The 7,755-nt window shown below is 31.7% G+C and overlaps 1 pseudogene; it reads left to right on the forward strand.

Moving 5' to 3' along the window:
• The first annotated feature begins 2,456 nt into the window (after positions 1 to 2,456).
• Positions 2,457 to 3,212, forward strand: LOC105544591 (annotated as a pseudogene).
• Positions 3,213 to 7,755: the final 4,543 nt, after the last annotated feature.

Here is a 7,755-nt window from a genome sequence, read left to right on the forward strand (position 1 = left end):
TTATTCGGCACTAAAAAGAAATGAACTAGCAAGGAAATTTAAATACACGCTGACCAGTGAAAAGAAGATAATATCAAAAGTCTACACACTGTATGATTTTAACTATATGACATTTTGGAAGAGGCAAAATTATAAAGATGGCAAAAAGATCAGTGGTTTCCAAGGGTTGGCGGGGAGAGAGGAATGAATAGGCAGAGCACAGAGGAATTTTAGGGCAGTAAAACTATTCTATGTGATGCCATAGTGTTGGATATATGCCCTTATACATTTCTATAAACCCATGGAGTGGGAGATGTTAATACTAGGGAGATTATGCATGTGTAGAGACTGGGAGTATATGGAAAGTCTCTGCACTTTCTACTCTTTTTTGTTTGTTTGTTTTGAGATGGAGTCTCACTCTGTTGCCAGGCTGGAGTGCAGTGGAGCGATCTGGTGTTGTGGGGCCAGATTTCATTTATAGTGATAGCCATTAAAAAACAAACTGTAAAAGGGGAAATAATTTGTCTTATAATTTATATTAAAACTGCAGTAAGAGTTTCGATTATTTGGATAACTTCCTTAGGTGTTTCTTAGCAATAATGAAGTCTCTCACCAATCCCCACTCTCATTCTCTATGATGTTTCCATCATTGGTGGGTGTTAAATAGGGGAAGAACAATCATTGTGGCATCATTAGACTGCTTATTGCATATTAGTGGTTTGAGGGATGATGACTTGCAAATAAATAATAATAGAAAATTGTGGCAAATGAATAATATCATTAAAATATGACATGTAGGTAGAGCAATATAAAATGAGTTGATAAATGCCAAAGCATGTTTACTATATTTGAAAAGTATTTCTATAGAGTCCTAGTTACTAAATAGCATTATGATGTATTTATACTTACAGCATATACATTCATAAAACTTTCATTTGCTTTTCACTTTTAACATTCATTTTTTAAGAAACAATGAAAAAGATATTCCTTCAAAAACATAAAGAATCAATAAATATACCCCAAAAGTATGTTTCACTGGACTCATTCTTCTTACTCCATTTTAGATAAGGTACATTTTCCTTTTATTTCTGAATTTTTTCAATTATCCTTCCTTTTTTAGGTGGGAGGAAGGAAAACAGAAAGGTTAGGAATGGAGAGTAGGAGAGGGCTTGATCTAGTTAAGATTGTTAGCACAGGCTGCATATTGGTCACTGACAGAGTCTCCATTACATAGTAAACAAGAGAGAGAGAGAGAAAACTTTTGATGAATAGACAACATCTAATTTCTGTGCCAGAAAATCTTAAATTACTTTCAATTATTATTCCAAAAGGCAAAATTAATTGTAAATAACTAGATGTCATTAAAGCCAGATTCTGCTGGGTAATGCAAATCTTTTACAGTTTTGTTTCAGTTAACTGCCTCATTAATGATTTATAGATGTGTATACAGCTGTGGGAACCATAGCATTATCTAATGCACTCAGAGCATAATTACATATGAAAAGAACTATGCAGCTCATGGGAAAATCTCTGAAATTACTTACCGCTTTAACTTCAACTATATTAAGATGTAAAGCATTTTGAAATAGACTTTGATGTTTTGTCATGTTTTTGACTCAAAATATTGCCAACTTTTAAAGAAAAATTGGAATTTGCCATCAAATAAAAATGTTTCCATACTTCTTCAGTGCATGGCATACAGAAACATTAAGGCTTGTTTAACAAGGAAACTAAGCAATTTATTTATTATTTAGGAAGCCAGTTCAGAAAACATTGCTCTTTGTGCATCTGTTATGTATGAAGAATAAAAAATTAGTCAATAAAACAAAAGCATAGTCTTTTTATCATTATACTAAAACACAGATCATTTCAAGATAAAAGTCTTAGAATACTAATTTTCCATCAGATTTTATCTAGTTCTATAGGGTAATACTTTTTATTATAACCACTATTTCTTTACCTCTAGGAGAGCCCAGCCCTTTTTTTAACATCATTTGTTTTAGTTCTCCATTCATTTCTTCTTTGGTGAGTATTTTTTTCCTGAATTTTAACTACTTAGATGATATTATACATCACCAATTATTTCTGGACTCTTTTTCCTTTTACATTTAATGTACACACATATAACTTTGAACATCTAAGTTCCTAATTCTGACATACATACATAAATGTAATGAAAATATATATTTATGTATATATGTATATATATTCATAGTTCACCCAAGTGAAACTTCAATGTTAACTCACTCTTGGTTTCCTGGGCATGTGCAAATAAAATAGTAGCTGATAAAAAAATGTGGGAGAGAAATTTTAAAATGATACATTTTTAATTGTTAACATACTGCCTAGGAATAGGTACTCTATAGATAAAGACACAAACATCCAATTTGTTATTAGGTAAAAGAGTCATGCCAAATGCAATTAAGTTTCTCTTTCCTCCCATCAGGGCTTTACTGAGCTCCTTTCTGGCTGGAAACATGGAGGCTGTCCAAGAGAAGAAGAAGATTCCTGTTGTGCCAGTAATGCTTAAGAAAAAGTGAAGGATTTAGCAGAGCTGAACATCAAGTGTCTGAGAAAGAAGTTTTTGCCCAAAAGATGCTTTGAAAGGTAAGTAGGAAGCTTATCTATGAAAAAGCAAAGTACTATCACAAGGAATATAGGCAGATGCACAGATCTGAAATTCGAATGGCTAGGATGCTAAGAAAAGCTAGCAATTTCTATGTATTACACCTGTAGAACCCAAACTGACATTTGTCATCAGGAACGGAAGTATCAATGGTGTGAGCCCAAAAGTCTGAAAGGTGTTGCAGCTTCTTTGCCTTTGTCAGATCTTCAATGGAACCTTCATTAAGCTCAACAACGCTTCACTTAATATGTTGTGGATTGTAGAACCATATACTGCATGGAGATACCCAAACCTGAACTTGGTAACTGAACTAATCTACAAGCATGATTATGGCAAAATCATCAAGAAGCACATTGCCTTGACAGATAACACATTGATTGCTCATCGCTTGGTAAATATGGCATCATCTGCATGGAGGGTCTGATTCATGAGATCTCTACTGATGGAAAGATGCTTCAAAGAAGCAAAAAATTTTCTGTGGCCCTTCAAATTATCCTCTCCATGAGGTGGAATAATAATAAAAAAAAAGACCATCCCTTTTGCAGAAGGTGAAGATGCTGGCAACAGGGAGGACCAGAACAACAGACTTACTAGAAGGATGAACTAATGTGCTTATCATAATTATTTTTCTAATCTGTTCAGTTTATAAACAGTGCTTGCTTTCAAATTGAAAAAAAATGTTACTGACTTGGGCTTTAGATGATATTGAAATAACTAGTAACTTATACACAGCACTTTCCCACTGAAGAAAGTGATCAAATGCACACGTGACTGTTAATAAACCAAAATAATGGTTCTTAAATAATGCATGAAATCAGCTGAAGATCATAAACTTAAAATAGGACTTTGTACTGTTCCATTAGGGGTGGAATTTTAATTAAACCTGCACCATAAAACCAAATCAATGTGTATTCTGTGTTTACAGTGAAACCATGACTCTTAGTAAAATAAAATGCATATTTAGAAAAAATGAAGGCTGAACAACATGGCTAATATGTCCTTTAAATTTCTAATTTATAGAATTAGGTGACCGATCTTTTCCATTTGTTCACATTAATTGTATAATAGGCTATGTCAAAGGATCAAAAATAATATCACATGAATACATTTTAATACTTTCCTATTGGTAATCTAGTGGATGAGGCCAAAATACAATAACAATGAAAAATAAATAGAAATGATTCCCAAGGAAAACATTTCAGTTCTTTTTGTGTGTGCCTTTAAATAAGATTTCTATCATTATTTGCATGTGTAAAACATATTCACTGGAAAAATTTTATCCTTTTTATATAATTTTGTTTGATCAAGATTTCTACTATTTCTATGAGAATCAAATTTTCATGCTTTCCTAGCTTACGCACCTTTGTAATTTAAAAGTTTGTAAGGTATTATTTACATTGAAACTATCTTAAAATTACTCAGACATGGGAACATAAATTTGTTTTATAATTTTCTAATAATTTTAGACTTGGGGCACATAAAAGCATATCTTCAAATTTTCAGTTTTAAATGGAAGAGAAAAATGGTACCTGACAGCATATTTCTCCTCCAATTCTCCTATAGCTCCCAATGAAAAAATAATGGTTTTTAATAACGCAAAAATTAATAAGATACAGCAGCAAAACAATTTAGAAGACAGCAAAAACTTTTAAAAGTCCAAAAAAAAGTAGCAATGACTAAATAACGCAAGAGGTGGAACCCAAAATCATTAACTTCCAAAAGGACAACCAAGAATGGAAACAGTTAATAATGTGACAGAGCACGGGGCCTATCATGGGGAGGGGGGAGGGGGGAGGGATTGCATTGGGAGTTATACCTGATGTAAATGACGAGTTGATGGGTGCTGACGAGTTGATGGGTGCAGCACAGCAACATGGCACAAGTATACATATGTAACAAACCTGCACGTTATGCACATGTACCCTAGAACTTAAAGTATAATAATAATAAATAAATAAAAATAAATAAATAAATAAATAAAATAAATAAATAAATAAAATTTTTTTAAAAAAAGTAACAAGACAAGACCCATCCAACCCATGTCCTTTAGATACCATAATAGTGATTCCACAAAAGCCTGAGAATTTTAACTAATATTACCAAATGTGAAAAAGCAAGCTAATTGAATATCTTTGTGTTGACTCTCTTCTGAAGAGGTAATAGGGGAAACGGATGCTGTAAAACTGAAGAAATTAACAATGAGATTGAATTTATCGGAGAAAAATAAAGGTTCTAAGTATAAAGAATAATTAGTGGAGTAAATTTTAAGTTAAATGATACCCCAAATGAATTGAATACACCTAACAGTGAGGTGCGGTACATCTTGATACAGCAGATATAACGAAATCTGGGAAGGAAAAAGTGAGTTCAGTATTGTTCTTTCTTCTTTCCATGACTGCAGGCGACAGAAAAACTGAATAGAATATTTTAAAGGCAGCTGAAAATAACTGCTTTTTGCAAAAAGTAAGTCACAAAAGAATAGGAAAGAAAGGTAAATTCACCTACACTATAGAGATTTAAAATATAGTCTGGACAGAGCTGAGGAAATTCCAAAGTGCAAACAAGCTGAAAAAGTTTGGCATGGAAATTAAGCCTATGCATAACACCAGAAAAAAAATAATAAATGAGATGCTTTCAATAAAAAGAACAGAGAAAGAAACTATAATGGCAGAAAACATAACCCAAGGAACAAAAGGAAATTTGCCAATGATGCTTTGTATTCCAGAAGGACTCAGATTAAATAAAATAAAGAGCAAAACCATGAGAAAAACTGAGGTGATTAACTTACAATACAAAATAAAGGGTCAAAATATATTAATGTAATTAATAAACTGAAAGGTGCAATGAACAAAGCATATATGGAAAAATGCAAATTAATTACTTGATAACATGGAGGAAAGGCTTGAAATAATTACAGAGAACACAACTGTGAAAGATCAAGTAATCAGAAAAAAATAGATATGCAAGACAAAGACAATCTCCTATATGAATTATTGGTTTCCCTGAAGAACTCAACATATGGATTGGGAGAATTATTAAATATTTAATAAAATAAGTTTCCATGAAATGAAGAAAGAGCCAAAAAAGATTCCAGGAAACATTTACACTGAATGGTTAAGATATATCCCATGTGTAAGTAATTAAATTTCAAGACAAAGTTGTTTTGTTTTCTTCCTGAAAGAAATAAAATGTGATGCAAGGATTATTCATCCAAAAGAAAATGTTGAAACTTGAAAGCGTTAGGAATCCTAAACCCAGAAAAATTGTAAAAGAAACATTTTGGAAACTTTGTTGGAAATAAAAACTACTTAATGATGAAACCGAATAAAGAAATAAGCAAAAATAATGAATATGTGAAAACATAAAATAATGAACAAGCTTATACATACAAATATAAACTTATAAAAATTGCAGTAACAGAACAGACTGTAATAAATATTAGTGAAATAAAATTAATAGCATAAATCACAAATCAGAAAGAGGAAGGAAAGGAGGTAGGACAACATGAAAGACTGCTAACGTCTTTATCTTTTATGGCAGAGAGCCAATTTATGTGTGTAAAGTTTAAAAGAGGAGTTAAAGGTGCATAATTTAAAAACCTATATTTAAAAAGTTTTTATATTTAGAAATAAAGGAAATAATTTATTAAGGTGAAACAATATTTAATTCTGTTTCATTACAGTTTCCTGTTCTGTTAATTCACGTAAACTTACATTGAATACTTATTTTTTAAAATAAGGCATGTGTTAGGACCAAATATTTATAAAACATTTTTTATTGTCAATTTATCTATCTATATGTCATATCTATATCTATCTATCCATCCATCTATTCATCCATCTGTCCTTTGACCCATCTATCTTCCTACCTTTGTAATTAGTTGATTGAAATGATATTCAGCTGGTATAAACATTTTGTGGTGGTACAATATAGAATGTAGTTTTTGCATTTTACTATGCATTTTCTTAATTGCCGAAATTATATATAATATGTAGTATTTCATTGCAAAACAAATTCACTATTTTTATCACAAAATTAACCCAATTTGATAAAGTATGATGTAGCAGTTCTATTATTTAAATAAATCATAATCTTCCAGTCCTTAATATCTGGTACTTTTATTTTTGGCAGCAATATTGGGTAATAGATACTTACCTAATACTTTGAGAGGAATCATAACTGATGCTTGAATGTTTTAAGCAACCTGCAGATTGTCATCCAGCATCTGTGTTAACCTCCTTAATGACCAATAACTCAATTTGTCACAAGGCTTCCTTTTCCATTTCAGGATAACTTTACATTTTTTGAAACTTTTTTTTCCTTTTTGGCTTAAACAACAGAGACTTGTTTTTCATAAATCTGAAGACTGTAAGCTCAAGATCAGGATGTAAATAAGACTTTTTTTTTTTTTTTTCCTGAGGCCTCTTTCCTCGGCTTTTATATGGCCATCTTCTCCTTATGGTGGACACATAGGTTGATTCTGTATCTTTTCTGCTGTGAATAGTTCTATGATAAATATGTGAGTGCAGATGTCTCTTCCACATACTGTTATCATTTCCTTTGGATATATATCAAAAGGAATATATATACCATATATACACACACACACACACACACATATATATATCTTATTTGAGTTTATGTATACTTAATGTTTAGTATGTCATTTTGTCGTGTATACTTAATGTTTACAAATGTCATGTACACTTAATGTTTAGATACCACTCACAAATGAGAACATGCGGTATTTGGTTTTCTCTTTCTGTGTTGGTTTCTTTAGGATAATGAACACCAGCTCCATTGATGTTGCAGCAAAGGAGATGATCTCATTCTTTTTGGGGGCTGTGTAGTAATCTATGGTGTATATGTACCACATTTTCTTTATCCAGTGTGATGTTGATGGGCATTAAGCTTGGTTCCATGGATTCATTATTGTGAACATCAGCAAGCATGCATGTGTCTTTACGGTAGAACAATTTATGTTCCTTAGAGTATATATCCAATAATGGGATTGCTGGGTCAAATAGCAGTTCTAAGTTACTTGAGAAATCCCCAAATGGCTTTCCACAATGGATGAATTAATTAAAGTTTCTGCCAGCAGTTTTTAATTGGCATCATCTAATTATTAGTGATGTTGATCATTTTTTTTT

Source organism: Mandrillus leucophaeus, unplaced genomic scaffold (assembly GCF_000951045.1).
Source record: "Mandrillus leucophaeus isolate KB7577 unplaced genomic scaffold, Mleu.le_1.0 Scaffold1081, whole genome shotgun sequence".
In the NCBI taxonomy this organism is placed as follows: Eukaryota; Metazoa; Chordata; class Mammalia; order Primates; family Cercopithecidae; genus Mandrillus; species Mandrillus leucophaeus.